This window comes from Schistocerca gregaria, chromosome X, assembly GCF_023897955.1.
Source record: "Schistocerca gregaria isolate iqSchGreg1 chromosome X, iqSchGreg1.2, whole genome shotgun sequence".
Taxonomy (NCBI): Eukaryota; Metazoa; Arthropoda; class Insecta; order Orthoptera; family Acrididae; genus Schistocerca; species Schistocerca gregaria.
The window spans coordinates 302,274,849-302,296,199 of NC_064931.1; the positions used below are offsets into that span (position 1 = coordinate 302,274,849).

At 41.9% G+C, this 21,351-nt stretch overlaps 1 protein-coding gene and 1 pseudogene across 1 annotated transcript in view; both read left to right on the plus strand.

Annotated features, from left to right (window-relative positions):
• Positions 1-21,351, plus strand: part of LOC126298039 (cytosolic carboxypeptidase 6) — a 1,900,625-nt gene that overhangs the window by 233,811 nt on the left and 1,645,463 nt on the right. The gene's annotated exons all lie outside the window — the stretch shown is intronic.
• Positions 15,372-15,458, plus strand: LOC126300070 (U6 spliceosomal RNA; annotated as a pseudogene).

Sequence of the window (21,351 nt, forward strand, 5' to 3'; positions counted from 1 at the left end):
AGTAAATCCTCAAACAATAGTCATAATGATAAATTGACATCAATTAAAATTTTAAAACTATCTTCAGATAAAATCAGTTTAGCAGCAGAACTTTAAGTACACAATTACAACCGGACCCCTACTTCCACGTTTTAAACCCACCAATTTCCCTTGGGGCACAATTTAAGATTTAGTCAAGTACTGTACGGACGTACCAGACAATTTCAAAGCAAGTTTAACCGCAGAGCTCCTGCAGATAACGCTAATAGGAAGATGCGAAATGTTCCTGTACAGAAAGTGAGTACGTAACTCAGAGGTCGATCTGTCGCATTAGAATTCATGCACGGCTACCTCAGTGGGTTAACAGTGCCGTAAGCTTGCAATCAGATTTTATTTCACGTTTCAGTCCTGCGTACACTTCTTGGTGACACATTATACAGATCATTAAATTGGCATGATAAAACCTGAAACCCAAATCATACATACACACAGCACAAATGACGCCCACATGGGCAGACTCGGTGACAGCTTTTACAAATGAAGAGGTAAAATAAACAGATCACTAGCTGTGGAATAGCAGAATTACTCAGGTTGGTCTAGTGTGAACAAGTATTCGTCCATATATCCAACAAGGGTGTTAATACGTGTACGAACATCAGTATAGTGCGACCAGCGAGCACTTGAATCCAAGAGAAGTGATTCTTTTCAAACAAACGGCCTTCATCCTCAACGAGGCCGCGCTATCACTCCAGGCGTAGACAAGACGTTTTACACAAACACGGGTCTGTTTCCAGTATTGGCAGGGCGCGCACTTACCTCGTGCCGCTACTAACGCAAAACCTCCTCGTTTAATTACACTTGCCGCCTACCGGACCATGTTCACTCCACAAGTTACTCTGTCAAAGAGAATCTGTACCACTACCTACAACATGTTGTCAGGTGCTAAACTTCCAAGTGGAACCGACATACCAAGCAAGACCTGGACTACCTTCAATAGAACCAGTACCGGCCATGGCCGCTGCAGGGATGTTCTCTTTCATTGGAAGAAGCTGCCTAATCGAGCCTGTGAATGCGGGGCTCCATAATAGACTGTTCACCACACTGTCAGTGAATGTAGGATACGAGCCTATCACGCTGCTGAAGAGGATCTCCTTTTAGCAACAACAGATGCAGCGCGCTAAATGGAAGGAATAGATATTCACTTGTAAAGTTAAACTTAAGTTTCATGTGTATAAATATGCACATACACATTTGTCTACACAAGATGAGAATCGCTTTACACTAGAAGATAAGGTGAGTACATTAGCTTTGAGTCACTACCATCTGAAAAATGCCAGTAACTGATTTTATTGTGGAGCAGAGTGAATCGAATATCAGACTTCTAATGCCTTTATTAGTCAGAGGAGGTAGCAGGATGGAACCTGATTCCTGCCACATAAAAGGCAGTAACACTAGTTGATGAGCTTTTGGATAAGGTGAATTTTAACTGTATATGTGAAGAAATAATGTTGACTGATCTCGTTGTTTATGGATTGATTTTTAAACTTTAACCCATCCACAAAGATCAGATATAATTTTCTCTTGCAGTATAAATTACTGTGGAGTGTAAACATACATAAACATTTCAGTGCACGAAGTTCCTTGAAATAAACCGATATAAAGTAAGATCTAGAAAGGCAGAAAGCATAGCTACTTTCCAAGAATCATGTAGTTGTAACAGTTTTTGTAACTTACTCTAAAGTGCTTTTAGGTTGAAGCAGTGAACAGTAAATAGATGTGTATGATATACGGAAGCAGAAGTAGTAGGAATCATTTGCAGATTTAGGTTGGGAACATTTGAAGCAGCTGATGCTAAATCAGTAATCATCACTTTTCCTACTTTTAAAATGTGTAAATTGGTGAATAGGTTATTGACTTAAACAGTTTAATTGGTTAACAGATTAGCGGGTTGTTACCACTTACAATTTACCATTCACCATTTAGTGTTTAACCGATACCCTGTAAATTCGATACCGCGTTAACCAAAGGTTTTGAAAAGTTTTTAAGTTTAGTAAGTAAGACATGATTTTCTACAGCTCATCCTCCCTTCAAAAACGCTTCTGAGATTGATATCTTGTATCTAACGCCTGCAAGGTAAGTACAGTGATTTATCTTGAAAATTTTTTATGTCAAAAGACATACACATTTACTACAGTCAGAATTTAATGTTGTTACTTCAGAAACTAGTGCATTAACACAGGACTCAAACTACATCATAACTGAGTACTTTGTAGTCACCAGTCGCCAGGTATTTTCCCTAGTAAGTTCGACATCTGTAATATGTCTAAAATTACGAGTACTGGATGAATAGTGGGATACGAGATTTTTTGTGAGATTAAAGTTTTACAGAGGGACGAGCGGATACATTACTCTGTTAACTGTCAACGACGCCAGTGAAACATTATTAGAGTTCTATTATTTATTCACAACGTTTACAGGTAGTCGTTCTTATGCAGCAACGTTGGCTGTCACTAATTCAATTGCGTGTTGGACGTCTGTCCAAGCAGCTCAGCGTTGCACGCCCAGGAGATGTCAGCGTCCATGGCAGCGCGCCGGCGCCGGCGCAGGCTAGCTGGACAGCAGTCGTTGCATAGAGTGCAGGACAAAGTAGTTCACGCACCGGCTACTGAGTGTATTCTGTCCCACTCCCAATACTACGATCACCCTTGATGAACAGTTCCCGATGTGGTTGGTTCATCTGTTCCCTACCCGTGGTAGGTTTCACCATCCAAAGGCGCCTGATGCTGAACAGGAACGTGTACCCCAAGAGTTCCTATTGCTGGTTTCTGCAGTGAAGTCCAGCACTGGCTGCACTCTGTGATGTGTTGTCGCCAGGAGATCAGTTTCTCCATCAGTAGGTGGTATGCGGCGAGTAGTACGAAGTTCACTCGGTGAAGGCCATCGTCTTGAGTACATCTTTGAATAGTTCACAGACTGTGCTGGGCACTAGGACATTGATTCACTGCTGTATCGTAATAATGGAATCGAGTGCTGTTACCGTGAATGCTATCGATCCCAGTGATCAACTCATGAAAAGAGCTGGAGTACCCACATCAAATAATTTGGCATCACCTCTGTTCCGAGAATTCCAGAACCTGTACAGAAAATTGGAATAGAGATCAACATTAACATCATTTCAGCCCTTTTTATTGATTATGAAAACCACACATTGCATGTTGTACCACCATACACCAAGACCTTCAGAGATAGTGGTCCAGATTGTTGTACACATCAGTACCTCTTGCAGTGATGCATGTCTGTATTCGTCTCGGCATACTATCCACACGTTCATCAAGGCACTGTTGGAACAGATTGTCCAACTCCTCAACGGCGATTCGGCGTAAATCCCGCAGAGTGGTTGGTTGGTCACGTCGTCCATAAACAGCCCTTTTCAAACTGTCCCAGGAATGTTCGATAAGGTACATGTCTGGAGAACATGCTGGCCACTCTAGTCGAGCGATGTCGTTATCCTGAGGAAGTTATTCACAAGATGTGCACGATGGGGGCGCGAATTGTCATCCACAAAGACAAACGACTTGCCAGTATCCTGCCAATATGGTTGCACAATCGATCATAGGATGGCACTCACGTATTGTACAGCCGTTACGACGCCTTCCATGATCACGCGTGGCGTACGTCGGATCCACGTAATGCCATCCTACAACAGCACGGAACCTCCACCTTGCTGCACTCGCTGGACAGTGTATCTAAGGCGTTCAGCCTGACCGGGTTGCCTCCAAACATGTCTCCGACAACTGTCTGCTTGAAGGCATATGCGACACTCGTCGGTGAAGATAACGTGATTCTAATACTGAGCGGTCCATTCGGCTTGTTGATGGGGCCCAAAAATGGTTCAAATTACTGTGAGCACTATGGGACTTAACATCTGAGGTCATCAGTCCCCTAGAACTTAGAACTACTTAAACCTAACTAACCTAAGGACTCAAACGCCTAGAACCGCTCGGCCACCAAAGGTCGGCTGTTGGGCACGTCTATACCGTGCTGCATTTGTCGTGGTTGCAAATATGAACCCCGCCATGCACGTGGGAGTGACGTTGCGCATCATGCACCCTATTGTGCACAGTTTGAGTCGTAACACGACGTCCAGTGGCTGCACGAAAAGCATTATCCAACATGGTGGCGTTGCTGTCAGGGTTCATCAGAGCTATAATCCATAGGTAGTGGTCATCCACTGCAGAAGTAGCCCTCGGGCGGCCTGAGCGAGGAATGTCATCGACAGTTCCTGTCTCTTTGTATCTCCTTCACGTCCGAACAACATCACTCCGATACACCTGGACTCTTCCCTTGTTGAGAGCCCTTCCTGGCACAAAGTAACAATGCGAACCGGATCGAACCGCGGTATTTACCGTCTAGGCATGGCTGAATTACAGACAACACGAGCCCTGTAGCTCCTTCCTGGTGGAATGACTGGAACTGGTCGACTTTCGGACCCCCTCCTTCTGACAGGTGCTGCTCATGCATGGTTGTTTACACCTTTGGGTGGGTTTAGTGACAGCTCTGAACAGTCAAAGGGACTGTGTCTTCGATACAATATCCACAGTCAACGTCTATATTCAAGAGTTCTGTGAACCAGGGTGATGCAAAACTATTTTTGATGCGTGTCGGGAGCTAACATGAGGCTGTGGCCGAATCTTTCTTCCTTATTCTGCTAAATTCACTTAACAGATTAACTGCTGTATGGGTCCCACAGTATGTGGTGCTACGAAGTAGATAATATTTACTGCAACATGTATTAAGAGCTAACGACTAAGCTTGTCTCGCTTCGTCTGGTTTTCTGTCCTCTTTTCTGCTGAATGTTCATTCCTTACTCGACAGATCCACTTGCGACATAATGGCTCGCTTCCGCCTTTGTCTCTGACGTGACTTCAATTTACCTCAAGGAATGTAAGTGCATATTAAGATTTTTTTTTTTCTAATTTCTACGTGTTACAATTTTGTGCCGTGCAGTTGTTCGTTCTCGCCGACAAGTGCACTATAATATCTAAGATCGTCAGCATCAGTGACCATTAACCAATTTACATTGTGGGACGCGTATCATATTAAGCCGATGGGATGTCAAAGTAAGATATGACGTGTCGAAATGGAAAAAAAATTAAAAGACGTTTGGCCATCAAGTTCGATCATGCAGATGATTGCATGCCTGCCTATAACATTTGAAAAGCGTCATACAATAGTTTAGATGTGGAAAATAATTAATTTGAGCCTCCATTTAAGCTCTTCATCTACGTAAGTGCTGCATTACATATTTTTTTGGATAAACGTTTTTCAATTATGGACAAAACTTTCGTTGTTCTCTGATAGTATTGAGCCCTCTGTAAAGTACTATTAAACACAGAAAGTTTTACTCTGTACGTAATTCTTGGACAAATAGTGTTGTATACTTCGCAAAAAAGAAATTTAGTACAGCTGTGTACTGCAGAGCACGATGTAACGTACTTTTAAATACTTCAAGTTACATTTGTAAATAATAGATTCCAGCTATCATCGTCCTTTGGAATTTATATTGGCAGATCTAGATTTAAGCTAGAAACTAACCATTGTCAATGCAATATCCTTTTCTGGTCAGTGCATGTAATGCCAATGAACTGAGTACAAAGCCAGACCAACACGCATTACGTGCATAGACCAAAAATGGATAGTGCATTGAGAGAGGCTAGTTTCTAGATGAAATCTAGATCTGCCAATAAAAATTCCAAAGGACGACTGATAGCTGAAATGTAAATCAAAATAAAGGTGGCTGCGTGCAACAGCCTCTTAATAGATGGTAATCTGACTTCAAGTTACATCCTTCGCGAAATATTTTATATAAACATTTTTCAATATGGTGCCAAAAATTCCAGAGCATTTATATGCTTTTGAGTACTCTACAAAGTACTTTGAAATACTGTCAGTTACACCCTTTACGTAATTTGGTGGCCAACTGCTGTCGACCATGACGGAAAAGATTATGTGCATTCAGGTACATTTGTGGCTGGCCATTTGGGAAGGATTGTTTCATTTAAATGGTGTGTGTGTGTGTGTGTGTGTGTGTGTGTGTGTGTGTGTGTGTGTGTGTGTGTGTGTGTGTGTTTGGTTGTGTGTGTTTGTGTTTGGTTGTGTGTGTGTGTGTGTGTGTGTGTGTGTGTGTGTGTGTGTTGTATTTGGTTGTGTGTGTGTGTGTGTGTGTGTGTGTGTGTGTGTGTGTGTGTGTGTGTCTGACTTAAGTAACGTGTGTTTTCTTTTTTGTATATATAAATGACACTGTAGGAAATTGTTGTGGATACTTTTCAACAAGGCAGATTCTGTAAGAAATATATACAGTACTTAGATCGGTTATAAGGATATTGCAGATTCTGTAAGAAATATATACAGTACATAGATCGGTTATAAGGATACTTACCGCCACCGCCATCTTGCACTGTAATTGGTCAATAAATGTTTCTCACTATCTGCCATATTAATTTTTTTTAAATTTACAATATTCACTCTCGTTAAATTAAAAGAAAAACTTTTTATTTAATTTTTCGTACTGGGTTTAAGTTACATACCTTCCGCTATCTTTCACATTTAAATTTCCTGCCATCCACCATCTTCATGAAGTGATACATTCAGGTCAAGGTCAAGTATTAGAGGTCCTAAATGTAGGCCAACTCAAGTATCCTTATGTATCTGCTAAAGCTCGATTTAAAAGATGTAAATAAAATGCGTTCTGTTGATCATACCGCAATAGAAATTCAAGGGTACCTGCGAATACAAAACGTTTGGAAACATCGGGTACTACGAAGGTTACCCAGAAAGTAATGCAAAGCATATTTTCTTCAACAATTCTTTATTGAACATAATGAGAACTACACACGAATGAATGGTGTTTTATCTACACATCCTATTTTTCCACGTAATCTCCATTCCGTTCTATAGCCTTCCTCCAGCGTGAAACAAGGGCGTGTATGCACTGTCGGTACCAATCCTTGGCCTGGTGGCGGAGCCTGTGTGAATCACCACCTCATGATGATGTGCATGCATGCAGCTTTGAAGTATCCCCATACAACATGCAACACATGCTGAAACAAGTTATCGTTTGGTGTTACCTGGATCATTGCCGGCAGCCTCTAAATCAAGTTTTTCCTTCCCAGGTATAAGAAAAAAAAATCTCGGTCCCTTTAATCAACAGATTATGGTGCTGTGTGTTCTCAGTAGGCATCGAGACGATAACCAAAAATGAACGGCTAATGACTTTGGTTTCTTCTTGCAAACACGTGTTCAGACGGTAGTGCACCATCACGTCTTTACCATCTTAACGACCGTACATCAGATTCACGTTTGTCTGCTCTACAAAGAAAATGCTGTCTCACGAAAGAACTGACCAGTTATCACGCAGGTTACTAAGGCAGTACGTTTGGAATTGTGAAGACTTACCTCAAATTTACTATCCTACTCTAAAGTATCCGAACGTTGCGAATGCATTCTTCCTGATCTGTATGCAGCCCACATAAAGTAGCTGTTTGGCAGATCCTTTACCCTCTTTGCAGTGTAGTGTAGTCGTATGACCACAAGAGATCACTAGAGGACACTGTTCCTTAAGGCAATCAGTCCAGATGTAAATCAACGCCACGATGTTGTAAATACTAGGAAATTTATCATTAGAACTGAAACAGTCCTGAACTCTTGTAAACTGAGTTTCATTAGAGTAACTAATATTTCAATGTCACTACAACTCTCATTAGAATTTCAGTTACCTAACACCGTCACACAAGCCATTCCAGTAATATTTGAGCAATATTAAATATTTTTATGAAGAAGAGATTTTGAGACGGTTTCTGGACTCCTGAATTTCTATAACTATTCGAAGTATTTTTACTCTCTAAAAGGTTTCCCAACACCTGTGTAACGTCGTTCCTGATACGAGTGGTTGGTCGTAAACTGTATGTTGAACTAACCAGTTAAAATCAATGCCATTTAATGCGGCAAGCGCTCTATGGAAGCCTCAAAATTAACATCGTATCACCAGTAACTTCTCTGTACTCATGACTGAGCAATTATTTGTACGCATGTTTGAACCTTAACGACATGACGATCATATATGTTCTGGATCTGTAATGAAACCAAACACCTATAGCCACTTTAGCTAAGCAAAGATTTCGTACTTGACTGAGACTCGATCTAATCAACGTTTGTCATTGGTGACTAGTCGTAAAGAGTCAAGAAATATCGAACTTTTCAGCAGTATCAGCCAAACTGAACTTGAAAAATTTTTGTGCTCCACTTGTATTACTTTCAAGACCCATTTCCCTGCTACCTAACCACGAAAAAAGTTTAATATAATTTCAGTTGACAAAGCGTCTACGTGTTCAAAACAAAGTGCCATGATATAAGGTTTTGTGACGGGAACTCGAACATAGCATGAAATCAGATTCTTAACTGAGTGAAATCGGATGTTAGATATCGAATTTTTTCACCAACAGCAAAATGTTTGAATTTGAAATGAGGATACAGTTTCATTCCCTGACCATGAATCGAACCCGGCACCTACGGCAGTTGTTTTCTGTGGACGCATTGTTTGTTCACCACTAGTGAGAGATGTACATTTTTGACTTGCAATAACGGCAACTATCATTATTGTTGGCAAAACATGAAGAGACATTAAAAATGAAAGTTATTTATCACTAGGGGTTCGGTGTTCAAATGGTAGGGCTTGATATGAAAACATGAATACTTCTGTGCTGGGCCAGGATTCGAAATCTCTTGTCTGCCTTTGCTCGCGACCTAGAGGCGTTTTTTGTCTTGGGGAAAACAACGAAATGATCGAACTCTATCGTTCCGTGTGACAGATACGATAAAAGAGGAGATGCGAAATCGTTTCCCAGTCCAGCACCAAACTTTTCAGCGTCCCTACTTCAAATAAAGTAAGAGCCCGGTGACCTTAAATGACCATTGGTTAATTAAATAAAATAAATTTCGTGGTGTAAGGAAGCTCACTGGCGACAGAGTTTCTGTTTGCCACTACTGTCGCCTCTGCTATGGTCCAACCGAGACTCTCTCTGTCCCATTTTGTAGCAAAGGGATATGATGTTTATATTTCGGATTCTGTACCACCGTACACCTGACCTTCTCTACTTAGCACTACTAAAGACGAAGAAGAGCTGTACGCGTATGTTTAAAATGCACGACGGATGTGGGAATCGAACCCATAATTTGCAACTAAGAAATCAGGGTCAGTCCATCAGACCACTGAAGCCTGCATTTGTTACATTCATGATTGGGTAGTAATGTGGGAAATATTTAGTTTGCAGCAGATGGTTGCGGCGTTCTGTCGCAAGTACACAATCCCTTTCCTAGTCTTTAATACTACCGAGTACTGGAGAACGTAATGTTTCGCTCTGTTCGGCAAAGAGTTTCGGGAGGCGCAATAATCTTCCAACATGACCACATGACCATTCTCCTGTCCGTACATCGAAGTGTGTGAAACACTGGTTTCAAATGAACGCCAACGCTGAGATGTTGGACTGACCTCCCAAAGGTGCTGATTCCTGTCCCACAGAGAAAGTATGGGCAGAGAGAGAGAGAGAGAGAGAGAGAGAGAAAGAGAACGATAAAGACTTACAAACCACATCGTTCCACCAGCGAGACCCGAACAAACTCGTCTGTGAACCAGCACAGTGAAAATCCAATGTATTAAAAAAAAAGTTCACACACACACACACACACACACACACACACACAGACACACACACACACAGACACAGACACAGACACAGACCACAGACACATGCCCGAGGGAGGACTCGAACCTCCGCCGGGGCCAGCGTGCTACTAACATAATACTAAGCCAACATAATACTGCTGCAGTATACCTTTTTTCATCACATCCACATTTCTTAGGGTAGATTACTCGGAACGCGACATCGTGACATTAGAGAGCAATCTTAGCTTAAGTGCCAAATGTCACATCTGAGTGCAAACAATAAGTTTTACTAACCAGCGTTACGTCTTAAATGGAAGCCGTTTAGAATATTTAATCGAGAAGACACGAAAGTTCAGTATTAGTCATAAAAGCTGACCTCCGGCCGGCCACCTCAAAGACGAGGTCTGATTACGTCACTTAAGGTATTCAGTACCCCTAATCGCCCCCCTCAGAATTCCAGGTGTAGCCACCTCCACGGTCTGGCAACACTGTAGGATACAGAAGAGCAAATAACAACCTTTGTCACTCTTCTCGAGAGCTTCGCACTCTGTAGACGAAAAGTGGCGCGTTCGCCTCTCCTCTATTCCCTGTTGTTTTTTTTTTTAATCGCATATGGGATATCTGCGAAAGTTATCAGTCTGATGGACCGCAAACATAATTCGTTTCATTTTCTAATCCACCTGAAACGTCTCCGGTAAACAGCTCGTGGCTGCATCAATATCAGAAAAGTTGCCGCTCGAGAGTTTCCTCGCCCCACAGCATCTACCAGCTACAGCCACTCCACCCGTGCCAACGTTCGATGCCTCCGACTAGCTGAAGGCGTCGCGGAGCTGTGAGTGTACTTATCAAGGGTGATTTTCTTGTAAATATACATTTTAATTATTAAATCAATTCAAAACTGTGACTGAAAAAATTATTTTCTTTCATTATATCACACGTGAGTCGTAAAATAGATAAGTTACGTTTAGTTCAACTGAATTTTCTGATAATTTTCAGTCATCAGGGTAAAACATTTCCCGCACTAGGTGTTGCCACATGAGTAAGTTCGTCATCACGTTGTCGAAATCTTATGACACTTGCGTAAGCAGCTATAAAGTTCTCACACTTCCCCAAACACATCATCTCCAAAACAATAAAGCTAGCAGACGAAGCCGCACTGCGTCACTTTTGCTCAGATTATGATTTATTTTTCAAGGAAAGGGTGTGACAGTAAAGACCATATCATGCCCTACCATTTCGTAAGCATGACGTATGCGGTTGGTAGAGGGGCGTATTGGATAAGGTGGTCAGTTTTTAATCTGCAATTAGGGACGTCGAATCGAGCCACTCCCCTGAATTTTGTTGGCAAGAGTTGGTAATTCAACATGACGACAATGACTAAGTATGCATAATTTTAAGGTATTACGTCAACGGCGCTGGCCGTGCACCACTTCATTTAATTTATGTACTGTCAGTACGGCTTGGTGTTAAAAAAAAAATTATATCTCTTTTGTGCTTTGTCGGTATTGGCGTCCTGCCTAGAAGTAAATAGAAAGAATAAAAATTAATATGATGCCTTTTCTCGATCCAAAGAACTAAATACATTCTCTTTGATGCCTTCGTCTGGACCGACGTCAGGTGCCATGTGAAAAAAAAAATTGTTACATGTTTATCTCAGCCCTTTTGTTCGAATGTCATAAAATAATTTAAAATCTAAAGTTACTGAGCGACTGAAAAGAGTGAAATAGGCAGCCTAGTTTTTTTATAAATTCTGCTCCTTTCTTTTCTTTTTTTGAAAATAACTATTGTTACAAGATAAGCGAATTTTCCTCTTCTGGGGGAGGGGGGTTGAGGAGGAGTAGGGGGGAGGGGGGAGAACAAAACGATCATCGGTCACAAACGATCTCACCCTAACACGACATTAATTCAGTACCGCGTCGAGTTTCCTTCCTACTCTAAAACTGCATTTAGCCGCCAAGGAAATAGAGGCACCCAGTTTCGAGATGAATCTGTTATTCTGTGACAATCCTTTCCATGCGTCATGAACTGAATTGCTTCTGACAGCGCTCTCTTGGTTGCCGTTGCTCGTCCTCTACACTTAATAATTTTATTCCTCTCTCTCCATACTTCATGTATTGGACCGGAGTCAGCACCTTTGAGAGGCCAGTCCAACAGCTGAACGTCTCCGTTCATTTGAAGCCACTGTTTCACATAGTTCACTGTACAGACAGGCGAACTATCATGTTAGGAGATCATTGTGTCAGCCAAAAATCTCTGACTAACAGATGGTAGCATTATGTTTTCCAGTACTTCTTAGTATTAATGACTAGAAAAGCAAAACTCAAATATTTGCATGTATTTGGACCATTGTTTGTAAACATGACGAACAAGCATTAAATGTTTTCTTCAGATATGCTTGTTGCAGCAACAGAATGAAGAAATTAATAGTTATAATGGCAGTAATAATCAAAGTATTTGGTAACTTCTCGCTCTTGCATGGTACTTCTCGATCTAAGCAATTTCGTGAAGTAGTGACAATTTCTAAAATGGCTTCCAATCGAGGCCATGAGTTCCAAAAGCTTATTTACATGTCACTAATTTGAGATTAGCTTAAATTCAGTGTCAAAAGCCTGCTGATAACTAACGAATTAATAGAGAACATGAATTTTTCCCACGGGTCTAATTTTTAATGTATGCTCATCATACGTTACATAACAATCATGAATGTAGCAAATGTGGAATTTACTGGTGTGGTGGATTGATCCTAGTTCCTTGGTTGTGAGGTGTATTTTAAACACACTTGAACAGATCGCCTTGAACTCGGTAATGTCAAGTGAAGAACGTCGGGTTGCACCTAGTTAAGAATCCACGTTATAACCCTAATATCCCTACGCTACAGACTGGAGCAGAGTCTATTTCGGTTGGGCCATAGCAGAGGCGGAAGTCGAGGCAAAAAGAAACTCTGAGTCCAGTGAACTTCCTTATACTAGAAACTTCATTTTATTTTATGAGCCAGTGATCATTTAAGGTCACAGGATACTTATTTTATTAGAACCTTAGGTCCTAAAATTGTGGTGCTTCACTAGGATTGAAATTCGGATCTCTTCTTTCGTGGTATCTGAACCACACGGAACGGTATAGTTCGATGATTCCGTTGTTTTCCCGAAAATAGCAAACTGCTCTAGCTCTCCACCAAAGGCAGATTAATGTGTTCAAACCCTGGAGCAACACAAAAATATCCATGGTCTCATTTTATACCCTACCATTTGCACACCGAACCAACAGTGATACAATAATACTAATTTTTAACGTCTCTTCATGTATTGCTAACAGCAATGTCAGGTACCGTTGTTTCTAGTCAAACATGCACACATATCAGTAGTGATGAATAAACAATTCTTCTAAAGAAAAGGACTGCGGTAAGTGCCGGTTTGATTCCCGGCCTGGCAATGAAATTTTATGTTCATTTGAAATTCAAACTTCCAGCTGCTGTCGAAAAACTTCGATATCTTACATCTGATTATACTCACTTAACAAACTTATTACGTACTGGTTTAGAGCAAACGTCATAAAACTGTACATCATGGCACTTCGTTTTAAAAACGTTCAAACTTTGTCACTTGAAATTACGCTATTGTCCAAAAGTAGAACAACAAACTGCTATTATCCCGTCTTGCGTCTAACTCGCCGTATAATCGTACACTCTATCAACAGATGTTCTCCACCTAAAATCTCATTCTGGACAACGGACATCCACGTCAGCGATGACGTCAGAGCACCTATCAAACGGGAAGTGTTCGCCTGATCGTTCCACATCCACAATCGCTGTGTGTATAGTCACCGACGGCGCAGTATGGCACAAAGAAGACGCCTACCAGACACTCTGCGGTGGAGGATTAAAAGAAGAACGGAAGCAGGACATTAGCAAACTGATCAGGCTTGATGGCTTAATGTCAATCGTTCTGTTGTTTCTCAGATGTGGAAAAAATTTATACAGACCGAAACAGTGCAACAAAGACCTCCTTAGTACTGTTAGTACTGCAAGGCATCAGGAATCTGACGTCGCAGCAACCAATGGACGTGTTGTATCGAGACGAACGGTGTACAGAATGCTTCAGCAGCGACCTGCTGCATGTTACTTCTGATGCGTCTTCACTGAAGGGAATGTCTAGAATGGAGTCGTCAAATGCCACCTGCGCGGTCGAACAGTGCGCCAGTGATCGATTTGAATCCCATGAAGCATGTCTGGGGTCCACTAGGGAGACAGGTCAGCATCCACAAAGCACTCTCCAAGACTTGACAGTAGCTCTCCAGGATTTGCCTCAACAGGACATTGATGATATCACTCACAGCATGCTCCGTTGTTGTCAGGCTCGTATTGCTGCAGAGGTGGTCACTCTCAATTCTGAGAACATTAACCAGTTGTGGGAATATGTGTGCAAATCCTTTAAGTTGGAAAAAAACGAAGAAATTTTTGTCTACCCTTACGCATGTTGCAGTTGTTTATGTCCGTATTCCTTACACGGCTTCTACTTTACTGTCACCTGTTTATACTGATTTGTGGGGAGGGGTGGGGGGGGGGGGGACACAGTCTTTCAAAATTTCCGCTTGTTGCTTCAGTTTAGGACACCAATGTTTATAAAACGTTTTTCGTTGTCAATTAACAGGGAAATAAGGGTCTTGGCAGGATTACAGGCAGAGCAAAAAAAATTATTAAGTTCAGATTTGCTAACGGATATTGGTGAAAACTTGGATATTTCTCAAGTCTTTATACATAGTTACCATTGATGAGCGTTGTTATGATCGAGTCTCGGCCTGGCATGATAGTCTGGCTTAGTTATAGCGATAGATGTTAGATTTCGATACAGATCCATAAAAAAAAGATTTGTCATTTCATTTAACTTTCAAACACGTGCACAAATAATTGCTCAATCAAAGTACAGCGAAATTGCTGATGATACTATGTTAGTTTTCAGGTTTCCACAGAGGACTTGCCACTGTATTTGCGCTGTTTCTAAGTGGTTAGTTAAACGTCCAGTTTTTGACAAACCTCTCGTATCAGGAACGACGTTTTACAGGTGTGGGAAAACCTTTTAAGAGTAAAAATAATTCGAATTTGTCGTAGAGCTTCAGGAATCCATATATTGTCTCTAAATGACTTGTTCGTAAAAAATATTTAATTTTGCCTAAAGATTGCTAGAATGAATGACGTGACGGAGATAGTGAACTCAAATTCCAATGACTGAGATAGTGGTTTTGGATGTCACTGCAATAAAATTCAGTTTACTAGCGTTAAGGGCTGTTTCATATCCAATGATCCAGGTCCTAGTATTTACATCTGGACTGATTACCTTAAAGAACAGTGTTTTCTTGTGCAATCTGTTTTATATAGTGAAACAACTGTACTGAAAAGTGTATAGGGGACCTGCAACACAGCTACGTTATGTGGGCGGCATGTAGTTCAGGTGAAACGCTTTTCAGATCGTTAGGATATTTTCTGTTAGGAGAACACACAAAACTTACACATAGATACAATATGTGCATCAGCATATTGTTTGTGCCGATAATACCACTCAGTTAACTTAGAAACAACTAATTTTAACTATTGGTAACAAAATATGGATGTAGCATTGCACCTTCTAACTCGCTACGTTATTGTAGTTGCAAGCATATTCGAAAAAACTGTAGTTTACATGGTGTTTTTCCATGCATTAATACAGAGATACAGAGAAGATTAGCATGGCTCCAGCACAAGGATGACATGCAAAAATAGTATTTTGGTAAGTACCATGTTAAAAGTCCAAAGGTTCGTATTCAGACCTTCATCTGGCATAGGATTTTGTTATGACATTGCTTCTTTCACGCCCGTCAATAATTTGCATATGTGAAAAGTAGCGTGGTTAGAAGTCAGTGTTAAAAGTCTCTGCAAAGGATGAAGGCAAGGGCATATCACCTAAGGTTGGACCAGACACAGTAGTGCATTTTGATGTTCAAAGACACCTCGGGCTGAGATAGCTTTACAGCTACCGCTCACTGAATATATACACTCCTGGAAATTGAAATAAGAACACCGTGAATTCATTGTCCCAGGAAGGGGAAACTTTATTGACACATTCCTGGGATCAGATACATCACATGATCACACTGACAGAACCACAGGCACATTGACACAGGCAACACAGCATGCACAATGTCGGCACTAGTACAGTGTATATCCACCTTTCGCAGCAATGCAGGCTGCTATTCTCCCATGGAGACGATCGTAGAGATGCTGGATGTAGTCCTGTGGAACGGCTTGCCATGCCATTTCCACCTGGCGCCTCAGTTGGACCAGCGTTCGTGCTGGACGTGCAGACCGCGTGAGACGACGCTTCATCCAGTCCCAAACATGCTCAATGGGGGACAGATCCGGAGATCTTGCTGGCCAGGGTAGTTGACTTACACCTTCTAGAGCACGTTGGGTGGCACGGTATACATGCGGACGTGCATTGTCCTGTTGGAACAGCAAGTTCCCATTCCGGTCTAGGAATGGTAGAACGATGGGTTCGATGACGGTTTGGATGTACCGTGCACTATTCAGTGTCCCCTCGACGATCACTAGAAGTGTACCGCCAGTGTAGGAGATCGCTCCCCACACTATGATGCCGGGTGTTGGCCCTGTGTGCCTCGGTCGTATGCAGTCCTGATTGTGGCGCTCACCTGCACGGCGCCAAACACGCATACGACCATCATTGGCACCAAGGCAGAAGCGACTCTCATCGCTGAGGACGACACGTCTCCATTCGTCCCTCCATTCACGCCTGTCGCGACACCACAGGAGGCGGGCTGCACGATGTTGAGGCGTGAGCGGAAGACGGCCTAACGGTGTGCGGGACCGTATCCCAGCTTCATGGAGACGGTTGCGAATGGTCCTCGACGATACCCCAAGAGCAACAGTGTCCCTAATTTCCTGGGAAGTGGCGGTGTGGTCCCCTACGGCACTGCGTAGGATCCTACGGTCTTGGCGTGCATCCGTGCGTCGCTGCTGTTCGATCCCAGGTCAACGGGCACGTGCACCTTCCGCCGACCACTGGCGACAACATCGATGTAATGTGGAGACCTCACGCCCCACGTGTTGAGCAATTGGGCGGTACGTCCACCCGGTCTCCTGCATGCCCACTATACGCCCTCGCTCAAAGTCCGTCAACTGCACATACGGTTCACGTCCACACTGTCGCGGCATGCTACTAGTGTTAAAGAGTGCGATGGAGCTCCGTATGCCACGGCAAACTGGCTGACACTGACGGCGGCGGTGCACAAATGCTGCGCAGCTAGCGCCATTCGACGGCCAACACCGCGGTTCCTGGTGTGTCCGCTTTGCCGTGCGTGTGATCATTGCTTGTACAGCCCTCTCGCAGTGTCCGGAGCAAGTATGGTGGGTCTGACACACCGGTGTCAATGTGTTCTTTTTTCCATTTCCAGGAGTGTATGTGTGATTGAATTTAAGGACTGATGTAACTATTGAATCTAATCCTTTTTGTTACATGCATGCCTGACTGAGTGGATACGTAACAGGAAGCTAATCAAATTCAGAATTGAAGGAGCCTAACTTTGCCTCCAGCGCCAGAAAATCAGTTTTCGTTATTAAGTTCATGTGCGGTATTAACGTTAACTTAGGCAAATAAAGCCGATAATTCGTCTTTATTACCTCAATACCAACCATCTGTATTTCTGCGGAATCCTTGCCAGTGCAAATTGTTTTGGTCTGCCTCACTTAAAGCAGGCGGTTTCCATTTTTGAGGCCAGATTCGAAAGTTTTTGTCACCACAATTGGGCAACAGTGGGTGAATCTCTCCAGCACAATAGCTCAACTCAAATTAAATTTTCCTGCGGCGAGACGTAGAAACCGCGGTGTTGTCTGCTTAAACCACATTCCCTGGGTACTTATTAGTGCTGCGAGACCTCTGGAATTCTGAGCGTCTTCGTAATATTTATCCTGCTTCCGTAGAGGCCGCACTCCCAATAAGTCTCAGAAGTTACCTATTTAGCAGGTAAATGTTCTTAGAGCGGATGCATCTTCTCAGTATGTACATTCCACATTGCCTACTTTTTGAGAATTCGAGATGAATATGGACAATTTTAATTTCTTTTTTGGCGGAACTTAAAACTCCTCCCCCGCCCCCCCCTTTCTAAACTTTTTATCAATTTGATTCTTTTCTAACGTTATCACTTTTCCTATTCCTTAGGAGAAACGAGGAAGGTCAATGAATGTTATTTTATATGCCATTCTTCCTCAGAAAAACATTCTCCTGAATTTAATCTCACCATCGTTTCCGCCGCTGATGTCTCAAATGGCTCTGAGCACTATGGGACTTGAATTCTGAGGTCATCAGTCCCCTAGAACTTAGAACTACTTAAACCTAACTAACCTAAGGACATTACACACATCAATGCCCGAGGCAGGATTCGAACCTGCAACCGTAGCGGTCGCGTGATTTCAGAGCGCCTAGAACCGCTCGGCCACCCCGGCCGGTCACTGATGTCTCGGAGACACACAGCCACAATGTACTATTTTATTACGTGAAAGACTACAGACATGCTGAAGGTGCACTTTACTGATGCTAATCATTCATATGATATACATAATCAATTTCGGAGCACACACTCCATCACCTTTCGAATGTGGGGAAACAATCACGAGCTTAGGAAATCCAGACTGATATATTTGATAAAAAGATTTCTTGTATGTCTCACTGCGTCTGTCATACATGGAACCTAAGCATTGGAACCTTCACCACATAAATAATCTCCAGGAAACTTTAATATCTTTTGTCTGTTGTCATATTTAATGATATTGTCAACCAAACCTGTGCACTCACAATGAGTAATCTCAGCCCAGAAAATATTTGAGATGACTGCGACTGCGCTCGATAGAACCAAGAGTTTAACGAGTGTGCTGCGCTGTGTATCTTCCTTTGATATCGTATAATTGGCTTCGTTTCCTGCTGCCATTGCTCGGCTCACTTGGGGTGCCGCCATCTATCTCCCGTTCTCTGTTCTATCTTAAACTATCTGTTTCTACTGTGCACTCCTTTAGACGGATGCCGCATCTGTACGCATAATGGTTGCTGTCCCGTAGCTTAAACCCGTGAACAATATTCACATTCTGCCTCTGTCATTCTTTCAGAACAATAAAAACTATCTCCCAAAATAGCTGTGAGTGAGTGGTTACAATGTCTACACAGTGCTGGTACGCCATTCAGACGTATTGCCGCATAAGATTATCCGTTACAAAAAGTAACTTACGTTAAAAAGAATCCCTATTTTTGGACCCTTCCCGTGTGTAGATACATTATAAGAAAAAGTAGCTTTTAACGAATTAACAGGAACATTATCACAAACTGTTCGTTTCATATGCAAAAGATCAGTACCTGACCAACTATATAAATGTGGTTGTTGCAGTAGCAACAAAACTCTAGAAAAATGGACGGACTTTTTAATATACGGAAAATACTGTCCATTGCAAGCCGAAGAGATAAACGCAGAGATACGATATAAACCAGCTAAAAGAAGTTGAACAAGTGTTCAACAACAATAGAAACTATTACAAAATTTTTTGCGAACGTAACAAGATACCAGACACATAAGCGGAGTTTTTGCCACCCTGACGGATCAGTGAAACCAACTCCAGAAATAAGTGTCAAACTTTACCAAAGTATTTTCACTCACTTCTCAGCTGCGAGCCCCCGGTAGAACCACAAGATTTTCAACAACCCCAATCCAAACCCGGTTCAAAAACACCACGTCTTCAGGAAGTAAAGAAGATAATCAACTCTTTGAAAAACACTAAGTCTCTGAGGAAAGATGGAATCATAGCAGAAATATAGAAATTAAAGGACAGTAATCGCACAGAAGCCACTCACAGACTTATTTAAAATGTTTTGGAAACAGAGCAAGTACCTGCGAAGTGGAAATGTGCATTAATTCATTCCCATCCCAGAATACGAGATAAAACTGATCCAAATATATACACTGCTTCCTGTAGCATACAAAATTCCTTCAAAAGTCTTGTTAAGTCGGCTAGAAGAACAGACGTACCCTTTAGTAGGAGAGTATTAGGCAGAGTTTCGCAAAGGTCAATCTTGTATAGAACAGATATGGAATCCAAAGTTAATTTTACAAATAAGGTGTAGAAACGCTGTGGTGCCGGTTCTCGACTTTAAAAAGTTTCATGATTTAATAGATAAGTAAACATTTTTCCATATATTACAGTAAATGAAGACTGACATGAAAGCAAGGCCAAAGGCCAGTTATATAACAGGCATTAAGAGGTATAACTCCGAAGTTAATTTCATGCCAGAGACATCAAAAGCATCTCATACCAATACCGGTGTTAAGCAAGAAGATGGACTCTCCCACTTCTATTTAACATGGTTCAGAACAAATTTGTAAGGATATAAAAGGAATTCAACACGGGATTTAAAAAAAGCAGGTTATCAGAGAGAAGAAACTACATGAAATCTCGCAGAAAATTGGCTATCAGATTTCCTATGAAAGAAACCCAAGGCTGTATCTCCCAGTTACAAATAGGTACAGGAAATTGGCACTAGTTACGCACTTCAGATATCTGGGAGATCATCCAACACCACGATTGAAAACAATAGCCAATCAAGAAAGAATCTCTGAACTACAAAAAGCATGTAAGCTGACTAGGAATTACTACAAGAAAATATATATTTGTGTCAACGCAAAACTAAAGCATTACAGCACAGTAGTTGTACCAGAAGCACTCTACGCTGCAGAAACTACAGTGAATAACGGTCATATGAAAATAAGAGAGCTGAAGAGGAGGAAACAAATATTCTAAGGTAAATATTCGGACCAGCTTTTCGTGAAGCAGTTTTGATAAAGAGACTCTCAAGAAAGATCTACAGACAGAAACAATAATGGACACCTTTAGAAAGAGAAGAATGAAATTATATCGACATATCATATGGATGATGGTAGCTAACATCGCAAAGATGTTCGCGCTCCATGCGGTTCCTTTTCGTCGAAATGTCTTGGCTCAAACTCGTCTAGAGGTTGAACCGCACGTGTCGGATTACGCGCCCTAAATTACACACTTGTGACCCTTTGGTTAAACTGCCTGGCTGATAACAAGTTTGCGAAATACAAAGTTAACATAACATAAAAGAACAGTAATAATAATATCGAACTAAATTAACGACCCATAAATGATGTACTCGTAGGTCACACAGTTGCAATTTGGTTAGAATAATGTATATTATGAAAACGAACAATGGCGAAATTGGTCGTATTTAGAGTTACTGTTACACTCGAGAGCATATCCATTTGACACAGTTCGATCATTTACAATCTCATCGAGAAATAAAAGTTACCTACGCTCAGAGACTTAGTCCAGCGATACCACAAACCGCGAAATTTTCTAAATCGTTTCACGTCCTAACTACCTAAAGACAGACTGTCCGCTTTCGCGTCTCAATCCGAACTGAACCCTCTGGTGTCTCCGGCTGAACTGCACGCTTTCTCATCTGCACCAGCACTCCCTCTGACTGTCCCCGGCCGCGTTTCCCGCACGCCGAACATAGCCGCTCAGCTGACTAGTCTTCCCTTCTGCAGCTTATTCTATATTATTTTACATTTTAACGTATTTAAATAATCAAGGTTTGACC